General features: G+C 35.4%; 1 protein-coding gene across 2 annotated transcripts in view; it reads right to left on the reverse strand.

The window, feature by feature from the left end:
* LOC111052380 (diacylglycerol kinase eta) overlaps positions 1 to 24,464 on the reverse strand; it is a 260,041-nt gene that overhangs the window by 206,445 nt on the left and 29,132 nt on the right. The window lies entirely within an intron of this gene.

Below are 24,464 nucleotides of genomic sequence, written 5' to 3' on the forward strand. Positions count from 1 at the left end.
CTCTCGTTCACTCCCATTGTTTCTTTTCATCTCTTTAATTCAATTCTTATCATTGTATTATTATTTATAAGAAGCATTACTATAATATTTATTATATAGGTATATCTTTTTTTCCATTTTTCAGTATTGCTATAGGCTACTTCGTACTGTTTGCTTTGTGAACTCACAGCTAGCGCACAAGTTTAACTTTGCTGGCTGTGCCAAATCATTTAGATCTATTATAATTTACATTTTTATTATGCATTTTGTATGTATCATTCATGTTTTGTAACTATGTAATTTTGGCGAAATAAACATTCTTATCTTATTCTTTCTCAATTCCATTTTCTCTACTTTTTCTCCACGGGAGCTCTCTCTGCACTTCTACCCTCTTTTTTTCGTCGGGATCGGCAACGTCTTTCTCCACTGCCATTATAACGTGGACCTCACTATAGAACTAAGCTTCCCTAATGTAAAAAAATGAGGGTAGAAGTGCAGAGAGAGAGAGCTCCCGTGGAGAAAAAGTAGAGAAAATGGAATTGAGAAAGAATAAGAATAAGAATCAGAATGTTTATTTCGCCAAAATTTCATAGTTACAAAACAATATGAATAATTACCACAATATCAACTTCTACACAAAAATTAATAATTATGATTTCGGAAACTAGTTACAATTCGATAGAATTCCTGAATAATATTTCCAACTGTTCACAATTCTAGTAGGTCTCTACAATCTAAACATAGTTTCCTATATTTGGAAGTACTCCAAGTGAACTTCAAGGACTGCGGCAGTAAATTGCAGCAAAGAACGTAGACCGTAGAACTGTCACATAGGATGGGTCATTGCAGTGTTTTATCTGAGGAGTCGAATTCAGCTTATTTGGCCCATCTGTCCTCCAGGTCTGCTCTGCTCAACTGTCCAATGCGTGTATTCCAATTCCGCATTCCCATCGGATCCCGTCTATTCCAATTCCTTACTCCCTTCCAATTGCAATTCCGTATCCCATCCCATCCACCGCTTGTCTCGCTATGTCTACTCCAGTGACAGAATTACATGTGACATTTGTGTTCTTTTCTCTGCAAATCTATTCTTACTTTATCAAAACTATGTTTTCAGATGATTCATGGACTATTATTCATTTTAAATCTCTTTATCCTCAGTCACTCTCTCTTATATCCTTTAGTCACTCAGTGCCGGTTGCACAAAAGCCGGTTAAATTTTAATCGTGATTAATTCCACGTGAACCAATCAGAGACGCTGTCTTTTCATAATAGTATATTTCGCACCTAGAGCAGAAAGATTTTTCCGGCTCAAAATCGGTTTTCAAGTCCGAGGCCGTAGGCCGAGGACTAAAAAAGATTATTATTGCCTGTGGTGCGAACGATATTTTTCGCCACACTACAGGTATTGCTGACAAAATAAATAAAGAATACTCGTTAAGTTATCATACCTATCTCTTGATTTTAGTGGTAGAAGATTTGCAGTCAGGATTTCAGATTCTTTTAAAATTTCACTTGGAATATCACAGGCGTCGTCATCTTCAAGCATTTTTGAAAATTCGGAATGTGCTAATCAACAGTAAATAATTGAATAAAAATGGGTGCGAAGCGAATGCTGAATTAGTTTGATTCGAAACTCGAACTGAAATAATTGCTACTTCTGATGAAGAATGTTGACACTCGCCCGATCCAGCGGATGACTTATTAACTACGGACTTCCATGTTAGCGGCTAGAAAGAGTACGTTTTCCGGTCTAGGCCGGAAAGAAACCCTTTTCTGACGTCAGACGAGAGTCGTCTGCAAACAAGGTCTTTCAGATCTACGTAGGGACTGGAAAACAGCTGCTTTCAGTGCAGTGTGGCGAAAACGCCTTTTCTGATTGGAATCTGAAAGTCAATCACTGTTAAAATTTAACCGGTTTTTGTGCAACCGGGCCTAAATGTACCTTCTTCAATGCGCACCTTTATCCACTCTCTTCACATAATGAATAATTCACCCCTTTTTACCGCAATTTCTCCCTCTTCAATCTCTTCTCTTCTTTTTTACTTCATCTTCTCTGGTATTTTCCTTACTTAGGCCTACTCTAATTTCTTCAAATACACCTGTCTTTTACCCATTTATCACCATGTCTTTTCGCTTTATTTCCATCCTCTACCTCTCATCACTCTTAGTTTCTCACTCACTCTCTGTCACTCTTTCTCTCTCACACACAGACCTAATCTTTCATACTCTGGTGCAGCTATTCCCTTTATTTTACCTCCTTTTCCTCTTCTTCTAAACCTGTAATCTCTCCTCTTTCTTTAACCTCTTTTTCTCTTCTACCACATGTTATTCTTCTTATTTCTTCCTATTCCTCCCCATCCTACTCCTCCTCCTCCTCCCCTCCTCCTCCTCCTCCTCATCAGACTCTTCGAATGATTCCGTTTTATTCACTGTTTCTTATTATACTACTTCTTTACTCTCTTACTTCTCATTCTCTTAGAAGAATAAATAATTATTTGCATGAAATTTTAATCAATAATTTAATCAGATTTTAATTTATAATCAATGTGTAGCCTATATTAATCATTCACGTAGATTGTAAATATCGGGGACCGAGCTTCGCTCTGGAGTACAAAAGCATAAAAAATTTATTACGAAAGAAGAAATTATAATAACATTCATAGTTCATACAGAAATGTTCTATCTAATCACAGTAAATTGAGATTTATTCCCAGAGGAATGCGAAAATTTCCCTCACAAGGGCCCGGTTGTACAAAAGCCGGTTAAATTTTAATCCTGATTAATTTCACGTGAACCAAATCAGAGAAGACCATTTTAAAAAGATGGATCTACGGGAATTAATCAGGATTGAAAATGATCCGGCTTTTCTGCAACCGGTACTAAGTACCTGATTGAATGATTACAAAAGTTCAACAGCTGAGTCATTATTTTGACACAGTCCCACACACATGAACTCGATCACTCACCTCCATCATCAACAGACGACGAAATCATTATTATCAGCTGTTTTTCCAAGGATGAATAATAGTTATCCTATTAATGTCCTTCAGCGAGTTTTCCCAGGGATGAGACCTAGTGCAATCGAATTTTTATATTATAAACCTACTATGTTCTGAGTTTTGTGAGAATCGTTAGAGCCGTTTTCAAGATCCGGTGAATACAAAAATATAAACATCTAAACATATAAACAGAAATTGCTCGTTTAATAGTGTAGGATAAGGTGCAATTTACAATCAACATTAAAATTTGTAATTTTCTAGAAAAGCTTGTATGTTTTCCTCATCCTCATTCAACTTCACCACACTCTTATTCTCGTTCATTTTATTTCGCTATTCTTCTTCTTCTTCTTCTTTTTCTTCTTCTTTTCTTCTTCTTCTTCTTCTTCTTCTTCTTCTTCTTCTTCTTCTTCTTCTTCTTCTTCTTCTTCTTCTTCTTCATACCTTTCGTTTTTTACTTCTTCATCTTTTCCCTTTTTTCTCTCTCTGATTCTTCTCCTCCATCTTAATCTTCTTCTTCATCCCTGTCTTCTTTCCCATCTTCATCTTCTTCCTTTTTTCTCTCTCTCTTCTTCTCCATCCTTAATCTTCTTCTTCTTTTTCATCCCTGTCTTCTTTTCCTCCTTCTTCTTCTTCTTCTCCTTCTTCTTTTTCCCTTCCTTTTTCTCACTCACTCTCTCTATCTTCTTCTTCTTCTTCTTCTTCTTTTCTTCTTCTTCTTCTTCTTCTTCTTCTTTTCTTCTTCTTCTTTTCTTCTTCTTCTTCTCTTCTTCTTCTTCTTCTTCTTCTTCTTTTCTTCTTCTTTTTCTTCTTCTTCTTCTTCTTCTTCTTCTTCTTCTTCTTCTCCTTTTCACACCTTTCGTTTTTTTACTCCTTTATCTTTTCCCTTTTTTCTCTCTCTGATTCTTCTCCTCCATCTTAATCTTCTTCTTCATCACTGTCTTCTTTTCCTTCTTCATCTTCTTCCTTTTTTCTCTCTCTCTCTCTCCTTCTCCATCTTCAATCTTCTTCTTCTTTTTCATCCATGTGTTCTTCTTTTTTTTATACCTGTCTCCTTTTTCCTTTCCTCTCTCTCTCTGTCTTTTCTTCTTCTTCTTCACCTGCTTTTCTCACTCTATTCAATCTTTATCGAGTTTCTCCCTACTTACATCCCACTTCTTCCTCTTGCCATCCAATCACCTCCTTCTCTGTCTCACACTATCTCTTCGCCAACATATCACTCGGCAAACCATTCTTCCACCCTACTCACTACCTTCCACTCTACCCTCTACTCCACCTTCTACCCTCCACCCTACCAGCTTCCCGACCCAACCCCACCTGCCGTTGACATATTAATGTCGGTCCACAGACATGTCGACGGTCGTCTGTCTTGTAGCAGACATGTCCGCGAGGAGTATGTCACAGTCAGGACGTAGACATGTCACACGACAACACAGATAACGAGCCCCGTTTGTGGTTTTAGTGACGTCACAGTCCTTGAAAGACTTTGTCGAAGCTTGTGCTACTCAATGTAAATGTTGCTCGTATACTGGACCATACAGACATACATACATGATTCATGTAGTTCCTTAAACTGGAACAGATGAAAGATTATTTATAGCTTCATGGTGTCTCTGACTGGACTATTCATGGTTTCATAATGGGAAATTTGGATCAATTGGACTGGACTAGATTGATATCTATTTAAATATAAAGACAGACCCTAAAATTAACAACTACTCAAGCTTCTATCAAGAGTAAGAGCTTGTCTCGCTCGTTCAATTAACATGTGAAAGTGCATAAAAAGGTGTGTACAGATTTAAGCGCCATGAACACTTGCATTTCGCTGATCATAAGATTCATCCAACGACCTATATAAAGGTGCGTACAGATATACGCGCCGCGAACATGAGCAATTCACTTTTAATCAGCTGATGCCAAGCTTTTTATATCTGTATCTTACCGTTTCTGTGAAAATACATATATAGTCAGCTGATTAAAAGTGAATTGCTCATGTTCGCGGCGCGTATATCTGTACGCACCTTGATACTAACACTAATATTATACTCCGTGCAAATTAACTTCAGACTTGGAGGAATTTGCGGCGCAGAGAAATGGAGGGAGATCAGCCAATTGCAGTGATGGATTGAGTCATGGGTGGAAGCGCAGTTGTCAATTTGTCGAATAGAGTCAGTCGAGTCTGTGATTGCAGAGAGGAAACTTCCTAAGTTTAACATGAGCGCTTGAATGCCCACCAGAAATTAGAGAACACTGGCCGGTACACAACGGTAACATAGCCGCCGTTGTATCGCCGTTGATACAGATATAGTAAGCATATAATTAGTTATTGAAAAGCGGAATCCGCGTGTTCGTGGCGCATAAGTCTGTACGAACAGTCACATGCTAATTGAAAGAGGGAGACGAGTTCTTACTATTGACTAGATACTTGAGTTGTTTTCGTTCGTGGGTTTGTTTGTATATTCGACTATAACTTCCGATTGCTTCCATCAAAGAACTTAAAAATTTCAATACAGATTCTCCTGATATACCCGACTATTCTTTGAATATGGAGCTTGCTCAATCAAATATATAAAGCATTTCACAGCCCAACTTCTGTGGTCAACGAAATTCAGTCATATTGTTCTCCTATACGAAGATTAAAAGGATAGCATTGGAAGTGCATAACCTTCCGGGACGCGCGCCTATTTTTGTAACACGAGGACGCGCGCGTTGTACTTTATACAACACTTGGTTCCTTCATTGAAATAGCTACTATATCAATTTATATGTGCAACTTTTACCATTATTTTCATTACAAGAATATTTTTGAATGTTACTATGATATTTTTTGTATGTTTCGGATTTTTAATAACTATTAGAGGGAACTAAAAAAATACCGTAATGGTTATGTTAGAAAACTTGAATACACATAGTAAAAACTCCGTACAGAGACATACTATTCATTCAATGTTTGAAGCTCTTTTTCATTTCTCAATTTTTGTTTGTTCAGGCCACTTTAGTTCTATTCGATTGTAAACAATCTCGCTCTCTTTTGAATTGAGGTGGTAAAGATACAATATGCTGGTTAGTGCAATATAAAATCTCATCAATCATATCAAAGCTGATAACTGATAAAAATGCTTCAACTTCATCTTTTGCATTCTTAGCCACCTTCTTTGTACCAGGGAGAATTTTTATAATATATTAATTGTTAGTCTTGCTGGTTCTTGCTACTTCAGAACACCAGATTGTTCCACCATCCTTCCCAAGAATAAACTCAATATCATCATGTTCGGGAGTTTTTTCATCAACGAAATTACTGTTTTCTCATTCACTTCCAATGCCACCTTCTACTTCACTATCATCCGAAAATTCGTTGTATTCCATCACTTCCTCACTGTCATCTGAAAAGTCAATGTTTTGCTCATCTTCTGAACTACTTTCATTGAGGAGTCGGTCTATTTCACTTGTTCTTAGAACATCTGACATCATGAAAATTGTCAAAACTGTTTATAATTAAAAAAAATTAATAATAACTCATCTGAACCTAACGGTACAATCACACTCACTTTCGAAAAATGGACCACTAGACTTCAAACTTTACACTAAGCTAGGACGCGCGCGATGTAAAAAGTATATTTCTGACACCTGTCTCTTCAACACTGAATAGGGTAGTGATTGATAGTAATGCAATATTTTGTCTATGGGCGGAGCTAGATGTCGCGGAGGAATACTTAAAGGTTACCAACCTCACGGATGTGAATTTCTCAATTAAAACGAAAAACTTTCTGACTGTTGTACTTTTTACAACGGCGCGCGTCCCGGAAGGATAAGAAAAAATCTAGGAATTTTTGACTGAAAATCACAAATCAGCAATAATTTATTGCAACTTCATGAAACTGAAACTATCATTCTTGACTCTCAACTGTATCCAATAGAACAGCTGACAAAATATCAGCGAGTTCTCTAGCCTGGGGGCTCAGTATTATTTTATCTGTAGAAAAATAAGTTCAGTTTGAGCGAGTTCTCTAACCTGGGGGCTTACTAGTGTTCTATCTGTAAGAAAATGAGTACAGTTTGAGCGAGTTTTTCAGCCTAGAGGCTCACTAGTATTTTATCAGTAGGAAAATGAGTACAGTTTGAGCGAGTTCTCTAGCCTGGGGGCTCACCAATATTTATCAGTAGAAGAATGAGTACAGTAGACTCTCATACGGAGAGAAATGCGGATTTTTCACATCCGAAATCTGTGAAATCTATTTCAAGAGGTGTAAAGTTGTAAATGCAGTATTTTTATTTTCCATCTACGATGATCGAAATTAATATTTTTCAGTTTATTGGAAGTGAAAATCTTCCACTCGAATTCATATTTCGAGCTATTTTGAGAGGTGTAAAATTGTAACTGCAGTTTATTCCACCTACGTTTATCAAAATTAATATTGTTCAGTTTATTGAAACTGAAGTGACAATCTCACACCCGAATTCATATTTTGAGCTAACATTTCCGTAATGTGAATAAAAACTCAATCAAATATTTCAAACTGGCACAATATTTTTTTAATTAGCACACAACAAGCTCACTCATGCGCATGCGCAATCGATTCATAAGAGTTTCAACAATGATTTCAACAAAGTAATAATAAAATTGTTCATTGAACTACAAACTGTTTCATGATAAAAGCAACTGCGATTGAAATAATTGACAGATAGAGGGAAGTTCACAGTTATTACAAATCAAACATGTCTTTCAAAAACAGACTCCAACTAAAATTAACAGAATAGAGTTGGAAAAAACAAGAATGAAAGCTTCTGGCGTTTGATGTTTGGCTGTCAATTATTGGAAATTCTGTAATCAAGATTCATCAATCACGTTAGAGCTACTACTGGTGCTGTGTCATTATTACATTGCATTTTTTCTCTGATTTTTCGCACTACTTTCTCTCTCTCTTAATGTCACAGTCTTCTATTTCTCTCTCACTAGTCATAGAGTACTATCTCTCTTTATTGTTCAACCTTCATGATTGCTCTCTCATTTTTGTGTCCACTTTTTTCTCTGATTTTTCGCACTACTTTCTCTCTCTCTCTCTCTTAATATCAGTCTTCTATTTTCCCCTCACCAGTCGTAGAGTACTATCTCTCTTTATTGTTCAACCTTCATGATTGCTCTCTCATTTTTGTGTCCCCTTTTTTCTCTGATTTTTCGCACTACTTTCTCTCTCTCTCTCTCTCTCTTAATATCAGCCTTCAGCCTTATCAGTCTTGGGGAGGATATTTTTAATATTCTTTCCGAAGAATGGACATTGATATGTCCAAAGCTCCGCCAATTTATGTAGATGCATAACAATATAATTATCTATAGATATTATATTAAAAATTACTTTTTCATATCATATACAGTTCAATAATTATTTTCTCAGTCTATATTATGTAAATTCATTTATAATTGGCTGTATTGTGAGCTATTGTATATAAGTGTATAAGCCAGTATATATTGTAATCTACATAAATAAAGTACTCAATCGATCAATCAATCTTCTATTCTTCCCTCACCAGTCGTAGAGTACTATCTCTCTTTATTGTTCAACCTTCATGATTGCTCTCTCATTTTTGTGTCCTCTCTTTCACTACCATTGTTTCTATTCATCTCTTTCTCAATTAAACTTTTTCCCAATTTATCTCCACGGGAGCTCTCTCTGCACTTCTACCCTTTTCTTCACATTTTATTTCTCTATACTTCCCCGATTTCTTCCTTTATTTTTTCCTCTCTCTTCTATGGCCACCTCTTCCCCTTCTACATTTTATTATCGTTGTTTATAAATGTAGTTCAATCTCTCACTCCCTCTTGTTTTCACTTCTATGTGATCTCTTTCCTTCCATTCATTCCTATGTCTCTCTCCATCTCGGTCTTGCATCTTCTTTCTCCTTTTCTCTAAGTTTTTGTTTCTTTCAAGCGCTTTGCCGCAAAATAATAATTCTTCATCTCTGACAGATTGATAATGAAAACCCCTTCCACTATTTTGACGTTCCAACTGACAAAATTCCTATTCTCCTGCTGTTCCCCCTCCACCTTCTCCTCCTCCTCCCCCTTCTCCTCCTCCTCCTCCTCCTCCTCCTCCTCCTCCTCCTCCTCCTCCTCCTCCTCCTCCCCCTTCTCCTCCTCCTCCTCCTCCTCATCATCACCTTCTTTTTCCTTCTCCTGCTGAAATGAGTATTACTTCTCCTCCTATCCTGTTTGTCATACTCATCCTTACTAATCCCACTTCTTCCATCCACCTTCCTTCTTCTCCTCCACCTTTTCCTTCATTCCTCTCCTCTTCCTACTCCTCCTTCTCATCCTACTCACCCTACTCCTCCTCACCAATTTGCACACTCTTTCTCTCATGTTTCTCTTCTTCCCCCTCCATATCCTTCTATTCCTCCTCCTACTTCTTCTTCTTCTTCTTTCCCTCCTCCTTCCACTCTTTCTTCACCTTCTTCTACATCTCCCCCCTCTTCAACATCGTCTCCTTCTTCTCCACCTCCTCTCATATCCTCCTCTCATCTCCCTTCTCCGCTAACTTCTCCCTCTTCTTCTATTCCTCCTCCTCCTCATCAACTACCACCGCCTACCTCTCCACCTTCATCTCCTTCTTCTCTTCCTTCTCCACTGCTATCTTCTTCTTTTCCAGCTTCTTTATTTCTCCGCCTCCTCCTCCTACACATTCTTCTCTTTCTTCAACTTTATTCCTCTCATATCTCATCATGCATCATGCGTCATCTATCTATCATTATTTTGCTTCTCCCTCATTTTCTCTTTTCCTCCTCTCTCTCCATCACTCCTAATCATTTTTTTATTTCTTCCTCTCCCTCCCACCACTAATCATTTTCCTTCCCACTCACTCTCACACATTTTCCTTCTTCCCTCCTCTTCACCAGCCTATCACTCCTCCCCAACACCCTCTCATTTCTCTTCCCACTCACTCTTACACACTTTCCTTCTTCCTCCTCTTCACCAGACTTCCCCTCCTCCTCGTCACTCTCCTCTCCAAACTTTTCCACTCACTCTAATCCTCCACTACCTCTCACTCCTCTTCCCCCACCACCTTCTCCAATCCCTCCTCTCACTCTCCCTCTTCCACCTCCTGCTCTTTTCTCATTTCTCATCATCTGTCATCCATCTATCAATTTTCCAGTTTTCCAATTTCCGCTGAACAACTTCATTAATCTTCCATAATTTCATCCAATCTGGCATCTCCACGCCCTTCCTACCCAACAGCATTGCATTCGTTTCGTGATGTGATTCGATACTCTCGATATTTTAATCAGGATACTCGATATTATACAAGAATCGATAGTCGACGTATTAGTGGATATCCAGGTTGAAATGTATTCCGAACGGATTCACAAGTGAGCGATGTATTATTAGAGGATATCTAGGTTGTAATGTGTTCCAAACGGATTCACAAGTGAGGCATCATATCAATTTTCAATCAAATATTAATCAGAGATGCAGGATGAGCTATAAATATTAGAACTTGAATGAGTTATTCAATAATACGTTATTGAAAATTTCTTTATTAATTTTCTCATTTATTCTAAAGAACATAAAATTTTTGTTGGCAGTATTTCACTTGCTCCGCAAATACTATTGTTTCTCCAAAACGAAAAGAACGTTGAGAGAAAAACATGATAGATGTGGAAAATCGTCATCATAAATTTTGGAAAATCAATAAGCATAAAATATAAATATAAATAAAAATCACAGTACCCTTTTTGAAATATTTTATCACAGCATGTTTTGGATATTTATGTCATTTTTCATAATCAATAAGCATTATTGAAAATCTCATCACTATCATTTCCATTTTATTCTAAAGAACAGAGAGTTTTTGTTAGTAACAATTTACTTGCTCCACAAATCATTGTTACTCCAAAACGAAAAATATGCTCAGAGAACATATCATCATCCTAAATTCTAGAAATTCAATTTTTCCCCTATGAAATTGATCATGGGAAAATGAAACAATATCTGCACATAAAGCAATCTATAGATATAGTATAACCACAGAAGTCTGCTAATATCTATTGTTTGTTGCAAATATTCTATCTGAAAATTATATGAGCTAGAAATACGGTCTCAGTGGCTTTTTTATATTCGTCACAGTAGTGTTTTTATATCATTTCAAGAATCATTTGAAGAAATATATTAAACTAGCCGTGAGGCTCGTTTCGCTCGCCATATCCGTCTAGCAAGGGGGCTCCGCCCCCTGGACCCCCGACTGGATCGTCCATGAATGAGATCAGCAAGATCGCTTCGCTCGCCTGCATTTTTCATTTGAGCATTTTCATCATATGTTAGGACAATCCAGTCGGGGGTCCAGACTAAACGGATATGGCGAGCGAAGCGAGCCGGATGGCTAGTATTATAATATACCCAGGATTGAAGTAGCAGTGCCCAATCAATTTTTCCGCGATAATGCATTTAAATCTTCAACTTGATGTCAACCTAACAAAGTCAACTCAACTTAAAGTCAACCTGACAAAATTATTAATTTAGTTGCCAGTTAACAACTGTTTCGAAGAGGTATAATAATAATAATAATATCGAGTGACCTGGCTGGCTCAGGTCTGGTGTCAGAGTTTTCAGGTCGCAACTGATCAATTTCAAAGCCTCTGACATGACCTAACGACTGCTTTTTAGGCAGCCGGGACCGACGGCTTAACGTGTCCATCCGAAACACGGGAGTGGCCCGAGATAAATATCTTGCCCGGGCCGGGATTTGAACTCAGGCCTCTGAATCATAAAGCCAGCATCTGATCCACTCGACTTCGGCCACTCCATAATAATAAGATTCTACTTCGAAGAGGTACTCTGTCTAGATTATAGTTCTATAGTAACATATGATATGGAAATTTCAATTATAATTAAGAGATTGGGAGAAGAAGAATATACATGCTAAAAGACGAACTTTAAACCCTTAAAAACAACCCTTAGAGTTAAAATATTGCCAAAAGATTTCTTAGTGCGCCTCTAAAGGTTGGCCCTTTAGAACATACCAACCAAATTTGAACGTTTTTGGTCCGGTAGATTTTTAGTTCTGCAAGTGAGTCAGTCAGTCAGTCAGTCAGTGAGTGAGTGCCATTTCGCTTTTATATAATTATATAGATATATTAAAAGAACAGTTTTTCTCTACTAAACAAATTGAAGAATTGATATGAATGAACTGCAGTGACTCAGATAAAAATGGAGAGTGAAACACGCCATTCTTTATTGTACTATTTAATTCATGAGATTTGTGTTTTAATATAAAAGCATTCGAAGAAATGTGTTAAAGAACAGTTTTTCTCTAGTAAACAAGTTGAATTAAATGAGCTGCAGCGACTTTGATACAAAGGAGAATAAAAAAGTCTGTGCTGGTTGCGCAAAAGCTGGTTAAATTTTAACCGTGATCAATTCCACGAGAACCAATCAGAGAAGCCGTCTTATCAAAAAGGCCTCCTCTGATTGGTTCTCGTGGAATTAATTACGGTTAAAATTCAACCGGGCCTCAATTTTTATAAGGCATGAATAGAATCTCATGACAGAGATCAGATCCATAATAGAAGCTTAAAGACAGATCAAATAATGTCATCATGATCTGAAAATAGAGCTCAAAGTAGTTGTTCACATCATAAAAATTAAATTCAATTTATAACTGCTTCATGCACCGGTATAAAACCCCAGTAATAAGAGAAGTTACAGGTTATATTATTTCGAATTGCTACTTTCTCGAAATATTCTTCGAAAACATCAGGGGCTAAGTGGTTACAACATTTCTCCTTAGTGAATTCTTTCTCGAAATAGCCTTTAAACTCCAAAACTGGAGTGTGATTGTTATCCAAGACCAAAATCTTGTGATAAAAATAAGACATATTTACCATTTTATTCCCTCTGAGGAATGAGTTTCTTTTCGAAACGTTCCTGGAATGTTTGAGTGGTTACAACACTTATTTTTAACGGATTCTTCCTCAGAATAGCCGTAATACTACAAACCTGGCTGCAGATAAACTGTTATTCTTATACAAAAACAAAATCTTATGACAGAAATAAAACATATTTACTATTCTAACAACGCTCCGAGTGTAAAATACTGGAGATCCCGAGCAGCTTTAAATACATTTCGGGAAAAATCCACCGAGAATAAACTCTCAACACTTATTCAGCAAGGATTCAGGATATGAGAACAACAACACGAAATGAAATTAGTCAAGAGACGGAGTCCTTTGTCTCCATCCTTCTCTCTGTGAGGGAAAGAAAAGTAAAAAAGGAAATAAACACCAGGATAGAAACAGAAATAAATTATCAGCTTCCAAGTTGCAGTGAAAGCTAGTTTCTGACAAGCAGTAATTTGGATTCAAAAGCGACGAGTTTATTTCTTTCACGTGCGAGGAAATTGTGAATTTTCCGGGAGAGATGTTTTCCCGAGACTTTTCTTCTGCTCATTGCGATGATCTTTTGTGAAAGCATTCACGTTTTTGTGTTACAGCATGGAGGGATACACATGCTTCTTACATCCCTCATGTCTTGAAACATGGACACGAATTTGTTTCCTTTGTTGAATTTCTTCAAAAGAAAGTAAGAATAATGTTGGGATGAAATTTAAAACATATATGAAAGATATATATGAGAAGAAAGAAAAATAAAAAGTGGTTAGAAAATGAAAAATAAATAAAATAAAAGTGGCTTGAAAATGACATCAATGTTGAAACATGTTGTGATTAAATGATTCAAACAGGGTACTGAGCTTTTATTTTTCTTTCCATTCATATTACAAGTAGCCCTATACAGAAAAGAGATATATGAGTTATAGCATGAAATAAAACAATTGTTTGAGTTTTCTGCTGTTATTGTGTTACATCATAGAGAATTGCACATTTTATCCACATCCTTGACGTCTGGAAACATAAAGTTTGATAACTTGAATTTCTATTCCAAGTTTGTTGAATTCCTTCAAAGAAAAGTAAGAATAATGTTGGGATGAAATTTAAAACATATATGAAAGAGATATATGAGTAGAAAGAAAAATAAAAAGTGGTAAGAAAAGAAAATAAAAATAAAACAAAAGTGGCTTGAAAATGGCATCAATGTTGAAACATGTTGTGATTAAATGATTCAAAAAGGGTACAGAGGACTTTTATTTTTCTTTCTATCCATATTACAAGTAGCCCTATACAGAAAAGAGATAAATGAGATATATGAGTTATAGCATGAAATAAAACAATTGTTTGAGTTTTCTGCTGTTATTGTGTTACATCATAGAGAATTGCAAATTTTCTCCACATCCTTGACGTCTGGAAACATAAAGTTTGATAACTTGAATTTCTATTCCAAGTTTGTTGAATTCCTTCAAAGAAAAGTAAGAATAATGTTGGGATGAAATTTAAAACATATATGAAAGATATATATGAGAAGAAAGAAAAATAAAAAGTGGTTAGAAAATGAAAAATAAATAAAATAAAAGTGGCTTGAAAATGACATCAATGTTGAAACATGTTGTGATTAAATGATTCAAACAGGGTACTGAGCTTTTATTTTTCTTTCCATTCATATTACAAGTAGCCCTATACAGAAAAGAGATATATGAGTTATAGCATGAAATAAAACAATTGTTTGAGTTTTCTGCTGTTATTGTGTTACATCATAGAGAATTGCACATTTTATCCACATCCTTGACGTCTGGAAACATAAAGTTTGATAACTTGAATTTCTATTCCAAGTTTGTTGAATTCCTTCAAAGAAAAGTAAGAAAAGTAATTGTTAGCTGTATTTTAAAACACATGTATAATACAAATTCATAAGCTATTGTGTTACAGAGCAGAATAATGCAAACATTTCTCCAAATCTTTGGTATCTATTCATTAGGAATTCACATAAAATTAGAGCAGAAGTTTTCTTGAATTCCTTCTTAAAAAAGTAAGAAAAGTGACTCGTAGCTGTATTTTGAAACACATGTATAATGCAAATTCATAAGCTATTGTGTTACAGAGCAGCTATCATTGTCGAAATAATGCAAACATTATCCACATCTTTGGTATCTAGTCTTGAAATTGAATTCAAGGTTTGTTAACTCACATCAGAGGAAAAGTGGAAATCATTAGGAATTCACATAAAATTAGAGCAAATGCTTTGTTAAATTCCTTCTTAATAAAGTAAGAAAAGTGATTGTTGGCTGTATTTTGGAACACATGTATAATACAAATTCATAATCTATTGTGTTACAGAGCAGTTATCATTGTCAAAATAATGCAAAAATTTATCCACATCTTTGGTATCTAGAGACTTGAAATTGAATTCAAGGTTTGTTAACTCACATCAGAGGAAAAGTAGAAATTATTAGGAATTCATATAAAATTAGAGCAAATGCTTTGTTAAATTCCTTCTCAATAAAGTAAGAAAAGTGATTGTTGGCTGTATTTTGAAACACATGTATAATACAAATTCATAAGCTATTGTGTTACAGAGCAGTTATCATTGTCGAAATAATGCAAACATTCATCCACATCTTTGGTATCTAGAGTCTTGAAATTGAATTCAAGGTTTGTTAACTCACATCAGAGAAAAGTGAAAATCATTAGGAATTCACATAAAATTAGAGCAGAAGCTGATGTAAGCTCGAATTTTTCAATATAAACAAGCAATTTATGTAATTCACCATTACGTATTCCACTTAAAAATTCACAGTACTAAATTTGGGAGAGGAATAGCACAGGGTTATCTTATTTTTTCTCTCCGTATAATTTCGATGAAGTACTTATTGTATGAATGAATAGAGAATAGATCCATGCCGCTATAACGACATTATAAAATCTTAGTGGTTCGTAACCCACTATTTTAAACTGTAGAGCAATCATTTATCTCTTTTCAGCATACAGCATATCTTATCTTATTGGGTGATGAATGGATTTAGAATTCTAAGTTTGAAGCTCATTTTTCGCAGGCCGGACGCAGCAATGTCTCCCGGCTACAGAGGCCAAACAAGTTATTGACTCTTTGAATGTTTTCTATTTTTTTTTTGTTGGCCTATGAGTGCATATGCTTATGAAACTACCAAATCCATGCCGTTATAATCAACAACATTTATTTTGCCAAATACAAGAAATATTTTATCAATAAAAATAATTATATTAAAATACAATAGTTTTGGCGTGACTGGAAAAAGAAGCCTTGAGCTCCAGCCACGAGTTCTAAGAATAAGAAATACATTTTTGTAATCGAATAACAGCAGTACAAATGATACAATTCTGTTGATGGATGATAATCTATGGATGTTGAATTTTATCAATAATCCAAGTACTTGATGAACAAAATATAAATGCACAGAAAAATAATATAAAAATCGTCGAGTTTTTATAATTTTTACACAATAATAAACTAGTAGTTCTGTGAACAGTAGACCTCACGCAGTATCCTCATCCACAAGTACCTGATTGGCAACGTTAGTAGACTGTTTATTAACTTTGCCTGATTGGAACTATGGACCTAATGGAAATACAGCAATAGACTGGCTTCTCCACACATCTGTGTAATCACTTGTCAGCTGATTTATGATGAATAATTCTATAGTCTGATTTTTACTCTAATATTGGTGTATGAAAGAGGCTCCTTTTTCCTTTCATATTATCCTTGGAATGCAAAAATTCCAAAAACCTTGTATTCACGTCGACGCGCAATAAAAAAAGGAATATACCTATCAAATTTCATGAAAATCTATTACCGCGTTTCGCCGTAAATGCGCAACATTTAAACATTCAAACATTAAGAGGAATGCCAAACCGTCGTCTTGAATCTTAGACCTCACTTCGCTCGGTCAATAATTAATATTGCAAAAATTAGTGATTCATCCAACTCAGTATAATATAATCATTAACCTCGGCGGTTCGTACCATATCATCTCAGTGGATCGTAACATACTTAAAACTATTGATCAATTTATTTCTCATTAACATACCTGCAAACTAACTACCTACTTCCACTTTCAAATTCCATAAACCATTTTATTGTCTATCATTTCTATTACTAAACAACAAGATATAATGATGTCATTACAAAAAATAAGATACACAAGATAAGGACATTTATAACATGAGAAAACGTATTCTTTCTTGATCGGGTTTGAGATTGGAAACTCACAAAGTAAGGAGATATAACTGAGAACATCAATCTATAAAATCAACAAAAATCCCCAATCATTGAAGGGGATTGAAGGATCTATACTTACAAAGTATACGGGACAAAATTAGAGGTACAGTAGTCGGAAATATAAGGGGATAAATCAGGAAAAGAAGAGATCTCTTCTGATCTGTTGTCAGCTCAAGTTAGGAGTCAAAGATCGACCGCAATATCATCGTTTATGGAATGAAGAGAGAAAAGACTTACTGAAAATTGGTTTGACATTAGGAGGGTTAGTGGTTCCCTGAATAGACTGCACAAAGAGATAAAGGGCGAGGTAGGGATAAAAGTTGATGTGCGAGGGAGAGAAACTGAAATAGATGAGATAAAATAAGTGGAGTGATAGAGATGGGGCAAGAGAGAATGGTTGACATTCATTTGCCTACTTACTGTTTTATTTAAAGGATACATCTCGCTTGAAATCTTCTTTTCTTCCTCTAACCTGAATTTCCCCGTCCTTTCTCTCAATATGCTTTTATTTTTCATATATATTCTTCCACCGTCTTCTCCGTGAACTCATCTCTATTTCATCATACATAGTTTATTTCTACCTATCTTATTCTATCTATTTTGATGAGTCACTTGTTATATGAATCAATAAAAGATAAAGAATCTATTGGATATCACCCACATATTTATTCAATTATTCAAAATATTTTTCCAATTGTAATATTTTACATTTCCACCCTCATCTTTTCTTGAAATTATAGGTTCCTCAATTTGTTTGGTTTTTCTTCTTCCTCCTCCCCTTTTTTTGAATTCTTTCTCCATTACCAATGCTTTCAACTAAACACGTTCCTTGTTTGATTATCTCTTCTTTCTTCTCTTTCAAACTCTAACCAACTCTAACCAACGCGACGAAGTTGTCATTGCTAATCATATCGATGATCTTGAAGAGCAGGTTACAAACTTAGATTTACCAATTACTGATCAATTTCATTTCCATCCAATCTCAGAAGAAGACACTTTCAAAGCAATTCAACGTATTCATAGTAATGCTACGGGTGTAGACAAAATTCCTATTAAATTTATCAAGAAGATGTTATTTGCTGTTTTACCAACCATTACATACATTTTCAACAAGTCACTTGATGAAGGCAATTTCCCTGAAAACTGGAAGTTTGCTCTGGTTCACCCTCTAAATAAAGTTCTATCACCCAATAAAGTTAAGGATTTTAGACCAATCAGTATTCTACCTGCATTGCCCAAAGTGCTAGAAAGACTCATTCATGCTCAAGTTGTAAAATTTCTAGACAAGAATAGTAAGCTTCATAACTTTCAATTAGGCTTTAGAAAATTCCATTCAACTGAGACAGCTCTGCTTCGTGTCACTGATGATATAAGGTTAGCTATGGACCAAAGAAAATGCACCATCCTAACCCTATTTGATTTTTCTAAAGCATTCGATACTGTTGATCATACAGTCCTTTTGAATAAGTTGGCTATTCTTGGTTTCAGTTACAACTCGTTAGTTTGGTTCAAATCCTATCTATTATAGTATATATTGTAATCTACATAAATAAAGTACTCAATCAATCAATCAAATTATTAGTTGTTTTTACTTCTTCTGAGAAGATGTAAGTTGAGTTTCTATGATTTCAATCTATCTTGTGCTGTTCCACCTCTATTCATCTATCAAGTAGATGTAAGTGACTTCATTGATGCCACTATTATATTTATGCATACATTCATACATTTTTGATCCCATAATACATAATTTAAATGATTGGAGGAGGACAAAAAGACACAGCACAAAACTATTCCTTCCCCGAATTTTTTTTTAACGTATGCTACTGGTCCAAGAAGTGGTTAATGTTCCTTTCATATTACGAGTATTAGTTTGTCCAATTCCAATGCAAACACCGAGGAGAATTTGTTTGAAATTTATCCTCGTCTTCCATCTATCCTATACACCTTCTCTTCACCGCTACATCTTTTCTGTTCTATCAGTTATTCATTTTAGTTATCAATTGTTATTAATTTAGTTATTAATTGCATCGTCTCTCCGTCCTCCAACATTACCATATTCTCCTCTCTCCTACTTTCACCCTTCTATCTTACGTTTCTTCAGCTTCTTTTTCCTTCTATACCTTCCAATTAATGAACCTCTTTCTCCAACATTACCATATTCTCCTCTCTCCTACTTTCACCCTTCTATCTTACGTTTCTTCAGCTTCTTTTTCCTTCTATACTTTTCAATCAATGAACCTCTCTCTTCAACTTCTCATAATCCATCCACTTCTTATTTCTCCCTTCCTAAGTCTCTCTCTTTTTGGTAGAGAGTTACTGGAAAGGATATTTGAATATTCTTTTCGAAGAATGAACATGTTCAAAGCTCCGCCAATTTATGTAGATGCATAGCAATATTATCTATCGTTTTTTCCAAGTATTCCAAATTGCTTTTTTTCATATCATATACAGTTCAATAATCATTTTCTTAGTTTATAGTACGTAAATTTATCTAGGACTTTGCTGTATTGTAATCTATTGTATATAACTGTATAAGCCAGTATATACTGTAATGTACATAAATGAAGTACTCAATCAATTAATCTTTTTCTCTTCCACTCTCACTCTCTCTCTCTCTCTTTCTCCCTCCACTATATTGGATGTTAGTAGGTCACCTTTGCCATTTAAATCTGAGTGAGAAGAGAATGAATAAACAAATAGGCCACCTTTGAAGGCTCTTCTTCGCATCTTCTCAGATTTCCCTCCACTTCTGTGAAGCGTCTCATCACTTTTCAGCCCTCAACCCTCAAGACAACACATTCGATTCTACACAGCAGAGCAGTGTAGATGCTCCGAAAAGTAAACACAAATGTAAACCTAAACTCTGAGCAAACACATACGGGAGGCTTTGAGTAAGCAAAGTAAAGCAGGCGTAAAGTAAATGTAAAGTGAACAACTTGAATAAAAAAACCTTGTTAAGTGTATGTTGTGTATTCTCAAGTCTGGAATATGATCAAACATCCAAAGATAATTTATGAATCTAAGATACTGTTTTGTAGCCAGTTTTTTTACTGTCTTCTAGTAAAGACTAGGAGAATATTTCACTCGTACATTAGACATTATATTATAGACAGTTATAGATATGTTATTATTAGACAGTTATTGATATCAGAGAACATTTTAATGGTGTCAGCGTGAAGGTCGTCACACACCCAGCCTTCGAAATGGGAATCTGCAACTTTTTTTTTCAATTCAATTCAATTTATTTTTTCCTTCTGAATACAATTCAAAGCAGTTACAATCTTGAGCAATAGAGTTTATACAATTCAAGAAACGATATAATATACTTACTAAAAACAAACAACAAAATATAGAACTATACTAAACAATAAAACATTTGATCTATCACAATTTTATTCTGTATAAAATTCTTGTATCAGATAGGAAAGAGCTTACATAGGCAACTTGCGCCCAGCGGTCAGAATGTGTTTGGGCACTTAATTGAACGTAACAAAGTGAACGTCCGTGACGTCATCACGAGTGATGCCATTTCGCTCTCACTAGCAGCCGACATTACGTTCCCCAACTGAAGGAGCGAAATTCAAATTCACTACAGTATCTTAAGGATGCTTCAAGCAAAACACTAGAATGCGTTTTATTATGACAACGTATTAGCCTACTTGAAGAGATATAGATTTATAACCTGTAATTCCATTCGAATTGATAATGAAAGATTGGGCTAGAACCATGATTGTACGATCAATCATTCATTAAGAATCATCTTCAATGAATGATCAATGTCAAATTGGTTGAAGCAACATATTATCTCAATCATTCATTATAATGTTTTGATTTTTTATTTCATTTGTCTTAATGACAGAGACAATTTGTACAATTATAAAGATTGAGTTCGTTGTTCAAATAAATTGTCTCACTCCTTCATATTTTTTTTAGAAAATTCACAGAAAGATCTAGACTCCATTAAAAAAATTACCGGGTGATTACAAATGAAATAGCCTGTACAAAATTAAACTGGTGTATTTCAACATAGTAAGTGATATAGGTTTGTAGGGAATTTCTTAAAGTTTATGTTGGTAGAACTGTTGCTGGCTATTGTTGGCTGCTCCGTGTTACAACAGCCAGTTTGGTTTAGCAATATGGCCGCTACTCAAGTGGAGAAAGCTTATTGTGTTCTTGAATTAGCCAAAACAAACTCTGTTACTATTGTGCAGCGTCATTTCAGAACAAAATACGGTAAACCACCACCAACAAGGCAATCAATTTATGACTGGTATGAACGTTTTGAAAGCAGTGGATGTGTGTGTAAGAAGAAGAGTACTGGAAGACCTTCTGTACAGAAGAAAAAATTGATAGTGTTCGTGATGCTTTTGTACGAAGTCCAGGAAAATGACTAGATCAGCGAGTTTAGAATTGCAAATTCCTCAACCTACTGAGTGGAAAATTCTGCGGAAACGTTTGAAAATGAAACCTTATAAATTGCAGTTAGTACAAAGTTTAAATGACAATGATAAAGTTGTACGTAAAAATTTTTGTCAAGAGATGCAACATTGTCTTGAAAATGACGACACATTGTTTAATCGCCTAATTTTCAGTGATGAATGCACTTTTCACATTAGTGGAAAAGTTAACAGACATAATGTACGAGTATGGGGAACAGAAAACCAAAGAGAGACTCTACAGCATATACGCGATTCTCCTAAAGTGAACGTGTTTTGCGCTTTATCTTGTGAAAAGGTTTACGGGCCTTTCTTCTTCCAAGAACCATCAGTAACCGGAAGAATTTATCTGGACATGTTAACCGAATGGTTAATGCCTCAACTCCATGAAGATAGTTGAACTTCATTTTTGTACAAGATGGAGCTCCGCCTCACTGGTACTCAGACGTCAGAGGGTATCTGGATGAACATCTTCCTAGACGATGCAAGTGCTATGGCAAGTGCGATTGCAAGTGCAAGACGATGCTAGACGATCGGCCGTGCAAGTGAGGAAAACGTTGTGTTTCAGCCGTGGCCACCTCGTAGTCCGGACCTAACGCCCTGCGACTTTTTCTTGTGGGGCTATGTAAAAGACAGAGTTTTCGTACCACCGCTTCCTGTTGATATCGATGATCTTAAACAACGAATCACAAATGCTCTTGCTACAGTTACCGTGAGATGCTTAGTCGTGTGTGGTCAGAATTTGACTACCGTGTTGATATCTGTCGTGTTGCAAATGGTGCACATTGAACATCTGTAAATTTTCAATAAAAACTTCAAGAATTCTTCTATGTAATCATGTAAGTAATGATCTAAACTTTTAAATAATAAATTCTCTACAAGCTATTCAAACTATCTATTTCATTTGTAATCACCCGTATAATGATATCTTCTTAATCATGATGTTTTATCACTCCATTTTTTATTGATTTTTATCAAAAATGGAGAAAAATTGTCTCACTCCTTCATATTTTTTTAGAAAATTACAGAAAGATCCAGACTCCATTACAAAAATTATAATGATATCTTCTTAATCATGGTGTTTTATCACTCCATTTTTTATCGTTTTTTACCAAAAAAGGAAAAAAATTGTCTCACTCCTTCATCTTTTTTTTAAATAACAGAAAGAACTAGACTACATTACCAACATGATCATGATATCTTAATCATGGTGTTTTATCACTTCATTTTTTTATTCCTTTTCATAAAAAAAGGAAATTACGCAACCGAATGCTGCACAATTAAAATCAACCGCCGATTCAATCAAGCCTTAAAGTATCTAATGAAGAATGCAGGCGAGCGAAGCAAGCCTGCTGGCCTTATTTCTTGATAATTTAGCAGGAGGTCTAGGTTGAACGGATATGGCGAATAGGGAGGAATGGTTGTTATACGGTAGATAGTTGTCGGAACGCATATACAATACCTATTGTTACTTCGATGTAGTAGTAGGTATTGTCTTATTTCGCTTGCTTACCGCCAGTAGATCATCGATGATCTACATGTGATGACGTCATAGTTTATTAGAGATCAATTGTGGGGCCTGAAGTAATAGTAGGTATTGATATTATATTATACCGTTATCTCTTCGACAGTGAGAGAGTGTGAGCGGGACAAATAATGGGACTGTCAGTGATGACGTCACTACGTGAACAGTGTACTTGTGTAAGGGAGCCATGTATCACTCCCATTTGACCGCTGGGCGCTACTTGTGTATGTCCTTCGAAATAGGCCATCGAAAGACGTAGCCTTCCTCTCTCCCAATATTTAGTTTAGTTTCAGAAACTTCTTATAATGTGTCTTCTACATGTTTAGTGTTTCTCTGTGTAGAAATTCATTTATTTATAATTTCTACAAAGTAGCACTGATTGGGAGGGAAAAACTAAGGATACTCCTTGTACTATTTCTCTCCTAAATTTAGATAACATTTTAAAAGTCCGAAATAGGGTTATGGTTCCACTTTTCTAAAATTTAGTCCATTTTCTCTAAAATACAACAAAAAACTAAGAATTTTAAATTTCGACAGTTAAAAACAGAATAAAAAACAAAAATATCATATTGAAAGGTATGCTACGCTGGTGTGAACGGGACAGAATGCATAGCGTGGATTCAATGTTGGGAGATAGGATGGCTGCTATGTCTTCCGAAGTCGTAACTTAACTTATTTCTAGCTACACGTAGCTGCTGGCTGGGTGTGTGAAGATCTTAAGGTATATTAAGGTGCGTACATGCGTACACGCGCCGCGAACATGAGCAATTCACTTTTAATCAGCTGATTATATCTGGTTTTTTTTACAGAAACGGTAAGATACAGATATAAAAAGCTTGCTATCAACTGATTAAAAGTGAATTGCTCATGTTCGCGGCGCGTATATCTGTACGCACCTTTAGAGGATATTTTTCATTCAAACATCATTTTAGTTTAGTTATTATTATGTATTTAGTTATGTTATGTATCAGAGAATTTTCTAGTTATTATGTCTCCTTAGGGTAAGATTCATATACAGAGTGAGTCAAATCTATAGGAACCATTCAATAAATTGGAGACTGTTGTAGATTTATAATACTGTTACTTTCAGGATAAGTTATTGGTCAAATACTTCACTTTTTGACTTACAACTGTATTTCCAACCCCTCATAAAGGGTTGTAACTTGAATATTTTAAATGTAAACACCCATTGTGTGGTACATAATTTCAAAGGTCTTTTTAAAACAAGAAATATGACACCAATAAAAATGTTCTATGATACTTGTATAAAATATGGCGGCTGATTGAAGATTTAGTTTTTAATGAAATAATTGATAAAGTTCAATCAGCCGCCATTTTGGCTAAAATTATCGTAGAACATATTTGTTTTAAGTCATCTTATTCGTTTTGAA

The sequence above is a fragment of the Nilaparvata lugens genome, chromosome 13 (assembly GCF_014356525.2).
Source record: "Nilaparvata lugens isolate BPH chromosome 13, ASM1435652v1, whole genome shotgun sequence".
In the NCBI taxonomy this organism is placed as follows: Eukaryota; Metazoa; Arthropoda; class Insecta; order Hemiptera; family Delphacidae; genus Nilaparvata; species Nilaparvata lugens.